At 44.8% G+C, this 17,194-nt stretch overlaps 1 protein-coding gene and 1 long non-coding RNA gene across 2 annotated transcripts in view; one reads left to right on the top strand and one right to left on the bottom strand.

The window, feature by feature from the left end:
• kcnd2 (potassium voltage-gated channel, Shal-related subfamily, member 2) overlaps positions 1–17,194 on the bottom strand; it is a 200,418-nt gene that overhangs the window by 145,180 nt on the left and 38,044 nt on the right. The gene's annotated exons all lie outside the window — the stretch shown is intronic.
• Positions 12,420–16,159, top strand: LOC125738473 (uncharacterized). The gene is made up of 3 exons (XR_007396840.1): positions 12,420–12,546; positions 14,943–15,092; positions 15,540–16,159. It is a non-coding gene; the product is annotated as an uncharacterized LOC125738473 (long non-coding RNA).

The raw sequence follows: 17,194 nt of genomic DNA, 5'->3' as shown, positions 1-17,194 counted from the left end.
GTGCTGCCTGTTTGTTTACATGAATAACAGAGCACTGAATGCCCAAAGTATGCTGATATCAGTGTCCATACCTCTGCACAGGTGCAATGATCAATATCAGTCTTCTTATTCAAAATCTTTTATTCAAAACATGGTAAACTGGACAAATATAGCAAAAAAAAAAAAACTGTTTACTCAGTGACATCATCCATATTTACCCATTATTTTCAACAAGTACTGCATGCACACGATACATTCAAACTTTCAATGTGTACAGTACAACAGGCCCCAAGGAACAAAACAAGCCTACTGGTTTAGGTTTGGCTGGTTGGCAAGTGTTTTTAGTCAACAACCCCCAAACATGGTGACTAATCACTGTCCGTTTTGACGCAGTAACCGTACGTCCTAGAATGCAGAAGGAACGGATATGCAATAAAACGACAAGTTCAATGACGTAGCACAAGCTAGGAGTCTCCAGGCATATGGTGCAAACAGCTTCAATCATGCTGATTATTACAGGGCAAAGAGCTGGAGTGGGGGGGGGTATGACATGCTGGAAATATCCTTTTTAAGAATATGATATTAAGCCAGAAATGGAATGCAGTAGAAAAAACCTTTTTAAAAATTGCAGACAAACTAAACACAGGTAATGCATTTATTTATTTACATTTTTATTTACAGTTATCAAGTTTGGGACAACTGGACATAGTGTGAGAAAATCTGTTGTGATACCACAACCGCTGATGAGTGTTACCGAGGGATGTCTTGGAATCCATTGTGTTTGCAGGGTTCCCAGGCTAAGCAAAACATTGTTAATGCCAAAATAAGCCACCAAACCATTTTGTCAGTGCAGAAAATAAAAGTATTTTATAAATCCCTTTGTTTTGTCTTAACATTTTGCGACTGTCAGGATTTAAACCAGCTCTTCTTTAAAAATGTAGTACATGTGCTTCATGAATAATAAGCGTTTCATTTCAGGTTTGTCCTGTTTAAATATATATATATATTTTTTTTTTTAAAAAAAAAAGGGCAAATATGTTAAATGGAAAAGAAAGGAAACAAATTCACGAGGGTCTATGATGGACGAGCTCACAAGAAATTTCTTATCTATGCCTTGTGGTAAAACCATCTATGGCTAAAACCAGCAGGGTTTCCCATGATTAAATGGGTTTGGGGAGCGTTGTCCCACAGCTAATGACAGCGACGTCGGTGTTTGACGTCATCCGACAGCCAGATTCATTAGCTATGTCACTCTATGGATCCCGAGGTTTTTTTGGAGAAACGTAAACATTCGAGGGAATGGACAGCCAGAAAACTGGGACGACCTAAACCGCTTCAGTTGGGATCACCTACCACAGAGCTCTGGCTGCAGGTCAATGTCACAGAGGACACGGAGAACCATGAGAACAATCGGAAAGATTAAAAAGCGAGCTCCAGTTTCCAAATAACCGCACCTTGTCCAGCGATCCAGAAATGCATTCATATTTAGCATTAGCATTAGCGATTATGGAAAACGAAGCCCAACGGACAAAAATCGATGGGTAGTTACAGAGGAAGCTTATTTAATCTTTTGCGTCCAGTGAAAGTGACAACTGCTCGCAGCCGCTTGGTGAAAAAGCCCGTTGCCGACGACTCAATATTGGTTCAAAGTCGTGACAGACACATTCACACTACTGCACCCAACACACGCTCTGGAAGGATCGCAGACGGAATCCGGACAACTGACAGACGTTTCTCTCTCTGCATTAACTCATCATCCCTTGGATCCAACAGACTCAAGGGGGAAACTCGCCTATTTTGTAGCAATTTGAAAAACAAGAAAAAAGGAAAAAGACACAACATATTAGGGACTGGCGGCAGCCAGCAGTGCTGTATGTCCAGTGTCCGGGACGGAGGCCAGGAGTCGATGATGGGAAACAAACAAATAGTGCAGTATATTCTCTACCTCACATTACACTGTCATTCATGCGACTTACTGTACATGTGCATCCATGAGGATTTTATCGTGCAGAAGCCAAAGTTATATCACAGTTACTTATAAACTGTCTACATTACACTGTTTGAACCAAGAATCCTAATGGAAAGGGATCCCGGGAGAGATGGATTGTGGATGGATCACCATGTTTCTGGTCTTGGTGTTACCCACGGACTGTTTGGTGGCTTATGGTTAAGTTTAGGACTGGGTAGGGGGTTATGGTTATAATTGTTTGGATTAAGGTTTCTTAGAAAATTAATGGACGATTCCCACAAAGATATGAATACAAACATGTGTGTGTGTGTGTGTGTGTGTGTGTATATACACACCCTGATGGACCGGTATCCAGGGCATGGGATTCTACCGCCTTCTGCCCCCATAGAATTCCAGCTCTCTCTGATACCAGATAAGCAGTTGGACGATGGAGGAATAACAGTATATTGCAGGAAGATTAGTATAATGTCCCGCATAAAAATGGACAAAACTCACTTGCCTGCAGCCCCTGACATCAGCCTGCATCCCCTGACATCTGCATGAGAAGCCCAGGCGCAGGGAAATGATGTTAAGCTAAGTGACTCCGACAAGAGCACAGAAACGTGAAAATGCTTCATTAACATGCTTCAGGAGCAGAAAATCATGGTTAAATGGGAGTTCTGTCTGAGGGTTTTAACGCCCCATAATGCAAAGGCAGCAGGTACGTGCAGTTATCATGCAGGCCTTTTGGGAACAACCAAGGAAACATGAGAGAGACAAACGAACATATGCAGTGCGCTGCCTGACAAGTCTGTGAGAAATATCCTGCGATGGAGAGTCATTTATTACCGGCAAGGCAGCCCGTCGCACGTCGTGCATTTAAAGCGCTCCGTCTAACGAGCACCGCTCTCCTCTGTTGTAACCCAGCGTCCGTGCGCTCACTGGAGGGCTTTCACTGCAGATGCGCGCCACTGTTCACGCTGGGCTTGGACCACCGGTCTGCTTCCTTAGCTAAATCTCCAGCACCATTGGCCTCTTCTCAGAGCTAACTGGCGGCTCACCGGCTGAGCGCTTTGGCTCAGGGGCAGCATCCGTACCGCTTCTCCTGACATTATGTCCCCCCCAAAACACAAAGCACCGACCCACCCGCCCACCTCCGGTCCCCCTACATGCTATCCGTCTCTTCGTGCAACATCATAGCCGAATCGATACACATCTACGGCACTGTGCCGGACGCAGATTCCCGCCTGGAAATAAATCGGACACTTCCAGCATCTGACAACTCGCCGATATTATGCTGGAAAGATGAGCTGGAGCATCTCGGAGCCAAGAACTGCATGCACGGGGAATAAAAGAAAAAGCTTAAAACGTGTGTACATGTCTGTGTATGGTAGAAAATGGAATGGGGGGGCATCTAATTCCACGGGCCCTGCAATCTGTTCCTAGAATATAGAGTTGAGAAATAGAGCTGAATCGTTGCTGGAATAGCCTGGCTTTTATAAATATACCTACAGCGTTTGGGAACGGTCTCAAGTGAAAATCAAGCACTAAATGGCTTGAAGGTAAAAGCCATTAAATAAACCACAGAATTGCCTCTTGCCGTGCTTCACTGAAGATGGCAACTTGCCAGCACCCCTCCCTCCCCGCTCAGGGACAGAAGTCCAGATTCAGTCATAAACAGAAGTATCTTTTTTTCCCTCCCCAGTGCAAAATTGATAGTCATGGCAACTCCGTGCCAAGTGAAATTACACATTAGCATTCATTTATCAGATCTTAAAAAGTAATACCGTGATTTTTAAAAGGCAGTGACCTGCGTCGATGTCTATAAATGCAGCAAAAGCCAGACTTCGTCTCAAGACAGTGTGTTGGTTCACTCTGACATATTCAGCTTATGTGAACAGCAGATTTTCATGACGCTAATTATGAGAGGAATATTCACACATGCATCGGCCAATTTTTGACATGAAGTGGTGAGGCTGATTTGCTGTTCAGTATTTCCAGTAACAGAACTAACATTTGCCTTCATTGAACCTAGAGAACGTGGCACTACAACCGGTTTGACCGCGCTTTACTATTCAGGGCTGAAAAAAATATCTGACCTTTGTGAATTTACAATCAGCACCAGGTCACGGTGAGGCAGAACGTCTCAGGCATGATGTATCTCAAAGAACAAAGATCAGAATTAATCAGCAAAGGTTATTTCCCATGACTCTTGATCAGTGTGAAAGTCAGAAGCATCAAGACAAGAAGACTGATCTTTGGTTCTGGAGAAGACTTTTAATATTGTAGACAAATAAGTGGATTCTTCATCAAAATAGTGTGAACTTCCAGTTTAAGTTCCAGTGAAGCCATCTTATTCATGACATATTATGGGTAGAGCCAGGACAATGGAGAAGACGCAAGCTTGGAAAACCTGAACATCAAAGATGAAGAAGACCAGCAGCAACATGTACAGACTCAATATCCCAACAGCGGACACACCTTCGAGAAAACTGAAGACCAGGACTGAATATTGTATACTTGTATATTGTATTCCATGTATATGTATGTTATTGCTCACTATTCTGTTACTCATCACCAGTATGTGTTGTCACCGCCTCTCTGTCCCCAGTGTACAGGCATTTCCAGGGATGGGGCAACGTGCAAAGCGACAGCCAGCTTCCCTCTTGTGTGATTAAATGTCTGCGGTTGAGCCTCCCGCTGACTCTCTGCCATTTTGCTATGTCCGTTTTGACAGGGCAATAAACACACATCCCGTCCACCAATCTTTCACACCATGCGGGGGGAGGGGGGGGGGGGATCTTCATAGCGAGACAGCGAGCGTATTCCAGCTGCCGCCCGAACCTTCACTACGCAGCCATCCGGAGTAGTCCTCCTTTTTTGATGTCTGCCCTGCGGTCTCCATTCATTTTTGATAGCTGCCACTGCGATTTAAATTGACCAGCTTTTAAAGATGTAAAGTCAACAATAACCAGAGGCTTCCTAACAGTGCTTCAGCTTTTGATTTTGGGATTGATGCCTTCAGGCTGAAAATCTAAACATATCATAACAAATAAATCTGGCATAGACTGTTGGTAAGAACAAAACAGTCTTGGTTCTCTGATCAGATGTTTAATTAGCTTACGTAGTTATGTGGTATGACCAGTTCTGTGTCCATAGCGCAGAGTTTCAGTTACTGCGGCACTAAGCAATTTCTTGAGGTGGGAGGCTTGTCCTTTGGGGTAGAGTTGAGACCGAAACTGAGCCGAAAGCCAGGATAAAGTTAACATCCAAAAGGAGAGATACATTCACTTGAGGACTCACGGACTGCTCCTCTCTTTAGGATAAACCAATGATTGTGTCGGCTACCTGCAGAATTTCAGCAGTGCTACTGGAATTTATATGACTGAAAACGCATTAAAGAGAATGAACACCTGATATTACACATTACATTTTCCAGAGTAATGGTCCTTTAAAGCACGGAATTAATACCTGTATGTTTATAATACCTGTGTGTTTCTGTCAGAAGCGTTATTAAGGAAACCCACTGTGTTTTTTTTTTTTGTGGTCACAAATCATGAAATTGATTTTACCGAATTTCTCAGGCTTGCCACAAGCACAGTCCCCTTCTTAGGCTATATTTTTTGTTTTGCAATGAGAACCAGACTTCAATCAGCAGTCATCATTTTGGACCTGGATGACCTAACGATTCGCGATGGGAGTATTTGCTATTGGCTATCCGGAAGCATCCTGAGGCAAGATAATGAAAAGAATGGGCTCTAAAAGATTAAAAATACAATAATGCCTAAGTTCACGGCCTGAATTCCCACTTAAGTGTGACAATAATATATTTAAATCACCAGAGAGCACGCAAACTATTCCCTGTGTACAGAGCAGCGAGCGGCCTGCTATCGATCGGCGTGGTTTAACAATTAGCTCCCCTGTGTCAGATTCATGTTTACATGAGTCATGAGTCTTAGGAGGACAGCCTTCGAAGGACACGCGTGTAGAGGGTCATCAGGAGGGGTCAGCACTGAGCCAGCGGGCCAGCTGAAGTGAGGAGAAGAGCCAAGGAGAGTAACACTCCTCTATTTATGCCATTATCTGGTCGAAGGCACTTAGCGAGAATGTTGGAGAGGATGCCGAGCGGCGAGAAGCGGCGGGAAATCCTCACCGACACCATTTCTTGAAAAATCGCTTTTTTTTCTTTCTTTTTTTTAAGTATCCATCCTTTGCTTCAAGAAAGCAAACAACTTAAGAGGCAATTGTCATAAGCCTTGAGTGAAATCCCTTTTTAATGGAGAGCCTGTTGGGTGAAATGCGGGACAGCTTTCCGCGAGCTTATCGGCAAGCGGCCGCAGCGCACCGTTCAACATGCCGCAAGGTTGGCGGGGCGACGTCAGAGCCGGCAGCAGCCCGACCGTGAGCCGGCCGAGTGCACCACTCAAACCAGCCGTGCGTGTGTGTGCGCGCGTGTGTGTGTGTGTCAGTCCCAAAGTGTGGAGGCGCCTTTTGGCCAGCAACAGTCACCAAACTAAATATTAAATAAACACATTCCTTATGTAGAAGATGACGATGTAGCATATTAGGCTAACTAGCTAGTTTGCTATGATCGTCTGACGCTACTTGCTAGCTAATGTTAATGTCATACGTAATGATGAAGCGACTGCATCCCAGTGGCGCCATGGAAAGAAGGAATATCAAGGATGGAAAGTCTCTAACAGAAAATTTGCTGAAGCTGACCGGTTTCCACATCACAAAACAATGAAATGGGTGATAATACATACATTTACTGCATTTGGCAGACGCCCTTAGCCAGGGCGACTTAAGTGCATACCTCCAGACCCAGTGTACCAAGCCAGTATCAAGGGAAAACCAGTTAGCGATGATTACTGGTGTAGTGAAGAGGCCAAAAGGCTGGGGCTGCGTCCTTAAGTCAACTTACTTCCTGTCGATCTTAAATCCAAGCAATGAAGACCAATACAACAAAGGACACTGGGACAGAGGAGGACCCAAAGATGAAGGACTGACCTGCTGACATTTGGAGAATGACACCAGGCTACCCAGCATATTTTCATCTGAAGCCGGTTCCTCAGGGCGAAAGCAGTGAAGCCGAAGGCAACAATCTGCACTGAGGACCACTGACAGTCAAAAACATGAACACGGAATCTGATCCGTTCATTAGCATAATCAACAAACACCCGCGCAACCTTCGGCACTCAAATTGTATTCATGCAACCACCACCATAGTCATTATCATACCCTGAAATTGCCGGATAATAGCAAACAGGAGAGCCGACTTCCAGTCAGACGTTATTGCCACTATTTTCGGTTTTAAACACAAAGCAGGGTAGATAATATTCAGACAGACAGACCCAAATGAGGAGCTGAGAGAGCAATAAAAGGGACTGACTTTTTAGCTGGCTGATGGCATCCAAAAAAAACCACACATGCGAGTTAGGGGAATGGGACAGACAAGATAGACTCGCCCTCATACCTGGGCAGGAGATATACAGCGGTCAACAACATCCACACACATACAGACACATGGTAAACCAGCATCCCACAACAACTGCAGAGAGGTACCAATGTAGGCTGTATCTATTATGGCAGGTCTACAGTGCAGGATGAAGAGAGAATTCCACAGATTCAAAATCTTTTATTAACTTGTGTGACAATGGTTATGATATTCATATAACTTGTTAATTAGGTTATTCATAAGTCTTTTTTTAATTACATCTCAACCCCTAGGGAGGTCAGACTACATTTTAACCAAGTCCAGGGTGATCGAGGGCTGTTCCTCCGCTCCAAACCTCAGCCCATCTTCAGCCACACCTCCGGTTCGGTCAAGCCGCAGGCAAACTGCATCCGTAGCAGGCCTCTGGAGGGCCATGGCACAGTGGCGGGGAACCTCGTTACCCGTTACAACAGCGTCAGGGTGTTGACTCAGGTAAGTTCTGCTTCACTGGTTCTTCAGAAGAGGATAAAGAATTAATGCATGCGTGTCCCTCTCGGCCCTCTTTATGATTTTTGCAGGCAGCCGGAAGGTGACTATTCCCTTGGCTTGTATCCTTTGCAAACAATAATTGCAGAAATAATGAAAATATAAATTTTGAATGAAGGAAATCATAAATAGGGAAAGGCGCAGGTCTGTCGGGGGAAGTCAGGTGTCTATCACTGCTTGGCTTGATTTATTCCAGCTGTTCTTCATCCCTTTATGTACATCTCCTTCCTTAATTTTCCTCTCATTATGTCCGACCCACAGGGGCATATAAGGGGCCGCTCCACTGGCCCCAGGTGAAACTTGATTGGCCCCTAGTTTTCCCCCTCCCCTGCCACTCACCGATTCAGAACATATCATTGGCTAATGATAAGGTCGGGCTCTCTGTATGAATCATGGCTTTAAAGAAAATCACAACTGCTGACCTTCACATACAAATGTGTTTATGTGTTTTCATGGAGTTCCTGATCTGCAGTGTGGAAATTTTGCATTTGTATGTTCCGATTCTGTCCCACGCTATCTCAGTTCCTCCCTATTGCCTTGGAAGAAGATATCCCCAAATAACATCCCGGCTGCTTCAAACCTTGGGTCACCTTATCCTACACATGCAACGTGCTGCTATCTAGTAAGCGGTAAGATGGTTCACTGTATGTACAGTAAAGTTCTGATTGGCTATGCTGTACCCTTCACATGAATCGCCCATCCAAGATGGGTAAGGTTACAGAACTCTACATGGCAATTGAATGGAAGCTGTTTAAGGAAATTTATCCCAACCTGACCGGAATGAAAATGCCCTCCCCCCCCCCCACTATACCGCCAGCGGCACCGGGCAAAATCCAGGCCACATGACCCGATCTCCCGTAAAGACAGTGACATTGGCATGCTAATTCCACATATAATTTAGTCATCCCCAAACCGCGAACAATTCGGTCCCCAGTGAACCCAGCAATGCATTATCCAAAATAAATTATATCACAAATTGAGCCCAAATACTATATTCATTTCCCAAAGCTGTCAAGGAGGTCTGATTTGAAAATATTGTTTAATTATGTGAGGGAGCCCCAAACGAAGGCCCTGATGTAATTTGCCTCTCCCACAGCTCAATAAGGTATTCATTTGTATTCCTCTGTTAAGACCTTATTGGCTCATAGATCAGCCGTTATATATGTCTGTGTTTAAATAAAAATCAGAGTCTTTCCAAAACAGACCATCACAGAGCTTATATAATACGTAATAGATAGTGTGGCAAATAGATTTTTTACGTTTATTATCTCAAACTGAATTGAGATGCACTTTGTGTTGGTTACATACCAGATTTCAGCAGGACCGGGTAGACGGAATTGATTTGGACTGGAATGTATTGATTAAGAGGGACAAACATATGTAAGAAAAAAGATCGTCCATGTGATTCTGCAGTAATTTAACTAGAAAAGTTCTTCTGCCTGGAACATGCACATTGACAAGAGACTCATTAGGTCTGGGTGGTGAAATTGGATTACAGCCCTGATTTTTTGGCTATAAACAAGTTTGTGGAACAGCCATAGGGTCTCAGGCCCCCTGCCAAAGACCTCCACTGGCTTTGTGTCGAGAGCTCAAAGGTTTGGATGCCATGCCGAATTTGTCAGCTTCAACAGAATGGCAAAAACGGAATGAAAAAGTGAGTCCGGGAAAGATGGAGGCACTGAGTGTCACCCTTGCAAAGGGCCCCAGGCAGTGAAACAAGCTGGAGAGCAGGCAGAATGGGAGCACCTGCGAGGGCTGGAGAAGTGAAGCCCAAAGCGGCAGCCCCACACTGAAAACATTGGGGAATCCAAGCAGGGGCGTATGGGGGGGCGGGGCCACAGGGGCACTGACTCCAGCAGAAAGCTGATTGGCTGCCCGTGTGCCCCACCACTGTCACTCACAGATTCAAAGCCTATCGTTGGCTAATGATAAAGTAGGCCCCTCCGTATGAATTATGGCCCCTCTTAAAAGCAATCCTAGAATCGCCCCTGAATCCAAATCAAATCACTGATGTGTGCTGAGCTTTTACTGTCCAAGTTAAAGCAGCGGATGCATGTCAAAAGCAGAAAATCAGACTCTGACCCCTTTTTAGGTCTGATCAACCAGAATAGCAATCAGTCTTCCCTGGCAGGAAATACATAAAATCAAAATAATGATACAATGGCTGTTTGTCCTTACAGCACAACTACTGCAGCAATAACACACAGAAAATGCTACCTGTAAGTCAAGGAATACTCCCTCTATACTGGTGCATAACTACAGGCCTCCACTGCTGGTGGTCAAGGACGTACAGTACAGTGAAAGAGAGAGCGATTTACATGATGCAAGCTATCGAAGGCTGCGAGCATAGCAGCATCCTCAATGGTAATAAGACCTGCAGCAATTTGTACAGTCTTATTATAACTTAACACGCCGCTCAGCACTTCAAAGCATAAGGTAAACGGTGTCTAATTATAGTTAATCGCAGACTGTCAAAACCACGGCGCTTGCTGTCTTATTATAAACAGACTTTTGTGCAGGCGACAGCGTATCAAAGTAAAAGTCTCCGCATGACGATCCACAGCATGACAACGTCGGGATGCTTTTTTTTTTTTTTTTTTAAATGAAATATCGCCGCCTACCTGAAAATAATCATTCACCCAGGTGAATGAAATGTTCCTCATTGTTTATTAGCCTCTGCTTGGGGGATTAGCGCGGCTGACAAGTATATCTAGTGTTACAGATTGTATGAAAGGGTACGTGTTTGTCTGACAACAGCGGTTTTATAAAATAGATGTTTGCATTTAGGTACAATCTCAGATACACACGTAACATACTGTATATGTGCAGGATCATACAAAGACCTCTGTATGGAAGGCACCCATATTAACCCTGTACTGCACTTTACGGAAAGCTGTCACCTATAATGCATTATAATACCTTCATAATGCAGTATAATGGTTGGCATAAAATAAATAAAGTATTACAGCATCTTCTGCTTAAAACCATAAGGCATTATGGCATCGATTATAATACTGCATAGTCTGAAATGAAACTCATCTATAATGCATTATAAATACCTTCATAATGCATTATAATGGTCAATATAAGAATTAAGGATGCTTTGTACTGCATTATGAAGGAATCTCGTGCATTATAAATGAGCTTCAGAAATCATTCATAATGCATAATAAACATGAATATGTGTTGTGCCTTGTTAAAATATTTATAGTCATGTTTATAATGCTTTACGAATACATTATAATGTCCTATGAATGTATTCATAGATTCTTATATACATGGCATTCATAGAAATGCTTTGAAACTTCGACACAACGCCTTGCATGCAGAGGCAGATTATGGGGTGAAGCGCGTCACTGATGGCCTGACAGAAGCCTCAAACTTAAATGAAGTCATGGGTTCTTTAAAGTATTGTTGGAAAGCATGATGAGAAACGAACTTAATACCAGCCTTTCTCCAAAGAATGGCTCCCTGAGTGCTTGCTAGTCCACCCAGCTAACCCTGTTTAAACCCTGCCAAGGAACGTTCTTCAGTCAGGGACAGCTGGGCTTCATGACCGCAGCGGTGTGCAGGGACCAGTAACCAAGCATGCTCAGGAGATTACACGAGCCCAGCCACATTCCCTTGTTCAGCCTCATGCCGCCTCACATAACCTTCTCACTTCTATTATGTGAAACACAAAATGATAGCTACATTTTTTTTTTACTCCATGGTATAATGAAACCACAAATGGTCAAATTAAGGTTAACGTTACTTTTTACTGTAACTTTAAAGGGAAGTAATGAACAATGGCTCCTGCACAAATTACAGCTGATTGTCTTAGATCCTATGCACCACCTTGCAGTCGTGAGCCTTTCGGGGGAATATCTTTATATTCCGGCAAATTGTAGATGAAAACCAGTTTCAGCCTGCGAGGATTGCAGCGGGTCATTGTGGACAGGGCAAGGGTAAACCGTGAGGTCCCCACGGGAGGTATGGTTAACGCTCAGACTGCAAAGAGAACGGGGGTGTACCAAAATGTTTAATAACTGCTGTGTAAGCAACTTGAGAGCCTGAGTGAATCCAAGAAGAAAGAAACAACTGCACCGTGTATATATAGGTGTTTGTGTGTGTAGGCATTTATAAAACTTGAACAGACTGCACACCTCCAAACAGAGAAAATTGATGGATCAATTGTGAAGTATTACCCACCATTTACCCAGAAAATGAATGAAAAGCCAACAATACATATAGCTTAATCCGTCAAGGGGACCTAATCCACTCAGGGCACTTAACAAAAAAATCTGACAAATAGACAAAGAACAATTTTAGGCTGCTTTTAATGTGTATATATTATGATTTATATTCCCACACAAACACTTCACCGGGTTGTTAATATGAATAGAAACTACCGATTTACTCCAAGGGATTCCGCAAACGCTTTCTGGCACATTATGTGACGTTTTGGTGCAGTGAAGGCAATTTCAAAGCATCTGGTTCTCCGTCAGCGCGAACGTTATATGAGGATGACAGGGATGTTAAAAGCGGAGGGATGACCGCCAATTGGCGCGGGACGCGGAGGCGGGAAACAAACGGCGGCTAACGGCTGACCGCGGGGGCGGAGCCGTTAATACGGCTGGCGCTCCGCCATGGCCAGGTAATATGTTATATAACGCCGGCATTAAGCAATATGGTCAGAGAGGATCGGTCATCGGTGATACTCCCAGCATTTTTAAATGGAGTGTCAGTAAAATAAAGGTAATAGGACAGACATAAATAAGTGATGATTAAACTAGAAAAAACATCCACATCTTGCCGGGCATAACTCAATCCCACGTTTTAATTTCGGAAAGACATAAAAAAGAAGTCTAAGAAAAGCATCTGTTCTCATCTGTGAGTGCAAAAGGCAAGGTCCGCGACAAAAATAGGCTGCCCAGATTGTATTGTACACTAAAGTGGACGCGTGATTGAATTGAACGTATTACCAGTTGTATCGCTGTTATTTCGAAACTGGTGAGAGGAAGATGACAATATAACGTGATTATTATTTCGCGGGATTCCTCTGCAGAGTTTTACCACATGGTGAGGGAAGCGTAATGGTGATTTTTATTCACACAGCACAAAAAAATGAACCTTCTCTGAGGTCGCCCGTTATAGCGAAAAGACGGGTGCAGACCCCATGTCTGCCTGGGAAGAGTGGGGCTGTTTTAAACGCGAGAGAGATCACCCAGCCCCCTGTGCTGTTATGTTTTCCATGTTGAACATTATGACCGTTCAGAACATAAAATATAACACTTTGTTTTCAATTGGCACAGCATATCTTTATGGATTCCCCGAGTGAGTAATTAGTAATTAATACGGATCAGTAAATGTTTTACAACCTGTGCAGGGAGTACCCCAGCCTCGTGCTGCCTGAGACAGCCTACTGCTTGGGCAGGGGCAGGTTTGAAATGGGTGTGTCAGCATTTTGAACCCAGGGACTCAAATATATCAGACAGCTGCTATGGGAAATGGACACAATTACCATGGCAGCTGCGGGTTCGCGGATCGCTATGATTATAAACATGTTAGCGTCCAATAATTTTCCTCCACCATTCCTGCCCACGAAAAGACATCCTCCACTGATTCGTTTCTTCCATCCGAAGCATGTGGTGTGAGGAATACTAACGTCACCCAGTCTGGCTCCACCCTCCTCAGCCCCAGCTGAAAGCCAATTGGCCTCCTTCCCTGTCACTCATTGACTCAAAACATATAATTGGCTAATGATAATACTGGCCACTCTGTATGAATTATGCACTGTCTTTACCCCCCCCCACCTTAAAAAAAATTATATGCGCATGGGCACTTCCTGGTCAACGACGATCCTATGCCCCTGATGGGCTGATGGGCTCCCTTCTGTTTGGCTAAAGGGTAAACTCCCTTGTGGAGGGGGGGGGGGCTGTGGCTGCAGGGGACATGGGGTTTGTTTACAACCACAGATGTGGGGGGCAGCCGTACGCAGTGCACCGGTCACTGTCCTTACACTGGATGCTGCACACAGCGCAGTGGGCATGACAACATCTTGTGTGTGTGTGTGTGTTAGTGAGAGCACTGCAAAGTGTGTGTGGGTGTGTCAAGAGGGAGAGAGAGAGCACTGCAGGCTGCGTGTGTGTCAGAGAGACAGACCATTGACACACAATCACACAGCCTGCAGGGACAGAGATCACTGCAGGGTATGTGTGTGTGTGTGTGGGGGTCAGAGAGAGATCACCGCAGGGTGTGTGTGTGTGTGTGTCAGGGGGAGAGACCACTTTGGCTGTGTCTGTGTGTGTCAGAGAGAGAGCACTGCAGGCTATGTCAGAGAGAGAAAGAAAAAACACTGCAAGGTGTGTGTGTCAGAGAATGAACAGTGCAGGCTGTGTGTGTGTCAGAGAGAGAGAGAGAGCACTGCAGGCTGTCAGAGAAGGAAAGAAAAAACACTGTAAGGTGTGTGTGTCAGAGAGAGTAAGCAGTGCAGGCTGTGTGTGTGTGTCAGCGGGAGAACATTGCAGGGTGTGTGTGTCAGAGAGACAGCACTGCAAACTGTGTGCGTGTAAGGGAAAGAGCACTGCAGACTGCGTGTGTGTCAGAGAGAGAGCACTGCGGCGCGTGTGTGTGTGTGTCTGTATATATGCATAGCTGTGTGTGTGTGTGGGAGTATTCCCGTTCATGATCCCCTCCCGCCCACATCCTTGTTCAGGCTGAAGAGCAGGCCTCACCAATATCCCTGCCAGGCTAATTCTGAAGCATGTCACAGACTCCACCTCACATCAGATTTCTGAAGCTTCCTGATCACTGAGACCAAGTCTAAAGCCCCAAAGACGATCCCAATCCCCAAACTCACGCCCACTGAACGTGCCGTCATTTTTAGAGCTATATTTGGAAAGAAAAGAAAAATAAGTCACTTGGATGACAGGCGTACACGCATCTCAGCACACTCCCCAAAACGGCACATTACAGATTCCTACCTCCCAGGTGTTGATTACCCCCCCCCCCCCCATTTCGCATCACTTTCTAACTATCTATTTATGACAGAAATAGCCCCCACCCTAAGCAGAGAGGCTCCTGCTGCGCTATCCACACCCCAGAGACTGAGGCGGTGCCCCCAGGGTGACATTTGGGAAACGTGATAATTCTGTTCATCACAAGTGTGGTTTGCACCTCTTACGCCAATTAAACTGCAAGGTGAGCGAATCAGCCCAGCCGTGACTGACTGCTGCACACTGATTAATTCATTACTGATTCAGATCCCTGTAATGCTGCTCAGGGTAACAGAGATCAGGGTCTAAAGGGCTGTAAACACACATTTTCACATGTAAGGAAATTAAAAACAAACAAAAAAAGACTAAACATGACTGGGCTTTAAAGAGATGGAACAAAACTACGGCTTTAAAGCCATTTTTCAGCTTTTAGTTCTTTCTGTTGAAAATGGAAAAACTGTTAGTCTCCCATTGTGCTGTTAGTCACATTATTGCTTGCTGAAGACCAGGTTCCTTCCAGAAAATAGCTTTTAAAATCTCACCTTTTCGCTTCATCCCCTAAATCAACACCTCACTGCATTCCCAATATAACTTGTTCTCCTGTCCCTTCTAACTAGATTTTAGTGTATTTACGCTCCTGCTCATTCCACAGACAGGCTGCGTTTCGTACATCACCCAGCCAATGAACCGGGCGTACCGCTGCCACGGCAATGGGCGCCGCCAGCAACCACCAAGTCTCACTCTGCCAGGCTGCCCAGTCGCCCTCTGGCACGGCTCTTGAGAGCAACCAGCAGCACACCCCCCAGACAGCGATGATTCCTTGGATTCTCCATAAACACCGGGCTGCTTCCCCCTGGGAGTGGAAAAATAAATAAATATCCGGGGGGCGGATTTTATCGCCGTTATTTCTGCTGGGTGATTTTGTTTTTCTCTCTTTTTTCCCAGTGAGAAATTTCTCTGCTTTCATGTCACATTGTTTTGTGCTTTAATATTTTAAACGGCAAGAGTCATATTTCAAGTTCTAGTAGCAGCGGATCCCCTATCGTTCACTGGAACCGCTAGCAGAAGTAGGCTTCCGTGCAGTAGCTTTCATTTCAGATTGGCAGACATCAGCTTGGGAGAAGCTTTGATGAGAGCTGCAGCCTCCATGTCATTTTCATGAAGAGCCACGTTGCTACAAAAGTACAGCCTGATCTCAACCTAATGTCCACTCGTTTCACGTATTCGTTCTTTGATGGCTTAAACTATTAAAACCAGTTTGTGTGTTTCCTATGGGGAGCCAAATGTATATATCATATCACTCACACACACACACAAGCACAAGTTTGTAATTATATCTTTGTGGGGACTCTCCATTCATTTCTATGGGGGAAAACTCCAATCCCAAAATGACAACCTTAACCCCTACCCAGCCCTGACCTTAACCATAACCATAAATAACCAAACAAAATATTTTTAGTTTTTATGGCAGTCACAGTTTTTTTATAAAGAATGAGTTTCCGCTTGTGGGGACCAAAAACAATGGTCCCCACAATGTAATATATATACAACTCACACACACACACACACACACACACTTATTCTGTGTTCAACCAATGTTAAGCACATGATTCCCTTTAATAATCTGATGCTTCTTGCCATGCTTTTGTGGGTAACTGGTACTTACCCTAGTATTAGTCTCACAGCACAATCGCTAAACATGCGATGAGCATGCCCAGTACGGTGGACCAGAGGGCATCAGCTCTCCGTCTTGTACAGACAAACCTTGAGGCTCCATGTTCCATTAAAAGCATGAATTGTTTATTGTACTTAATGAGAAATGACCATGTAGGTATGAGTCTCGATATGTGTAAGAGTGCTGCTGTGGAGGAATTCATTTAGCACCTGTACCACGTTTAACAAACATCGCCATTGTGCTAAAGCGCCGACTTCCTCACTTAAGAGCATAAACATGACCGTAGGGGACAGGGCCAGATCGGGGGGGGGGGGGGGGGGGGGTTATCAGGCATCACTCACAGCAGAGCCTGCCCCAGGGGCGTCTGGGTGCAGGTCTTAGCGAATCAGACGTGCCATTTAAACCTGAGCCGGAATCTCACTGGCACTACGGATCCGACTCGTGGTGCCAACATGGACACCGCAGTGAGACATTAGACGCAGCTCGCATACGTCGGACGTCGCTTTTCCTCCTTTGGAGTCCCTGCTTTCCTGGAACCTCAGAAGCGGACGGCGACGCACCACCGAGCAAGAGACGGAGATGGTACAGCCCAATGATTATGACTGATCATTTTTCAGCATCTTTCTTAAACA

The sequence above is a fragment of the Brienomyrus brachyistius genome, chromosome 3 (assembly GCF_023856365.1).
Source record: "Brienomyrus brachyistius isolate T26 chromosome 3, BBRACH_0.4, whole genome shotgun sequence".
Lineage (NCBI taxonomy): Eukaryota > Metazoa > Chordata > Actinopteri > Osteoglossiformes > Mormyridae > Brienomyrus > Brienomyrus brachyistius.
This window is presented reverse-complemented; position numbering and strand designations above follow the sequence as displayed.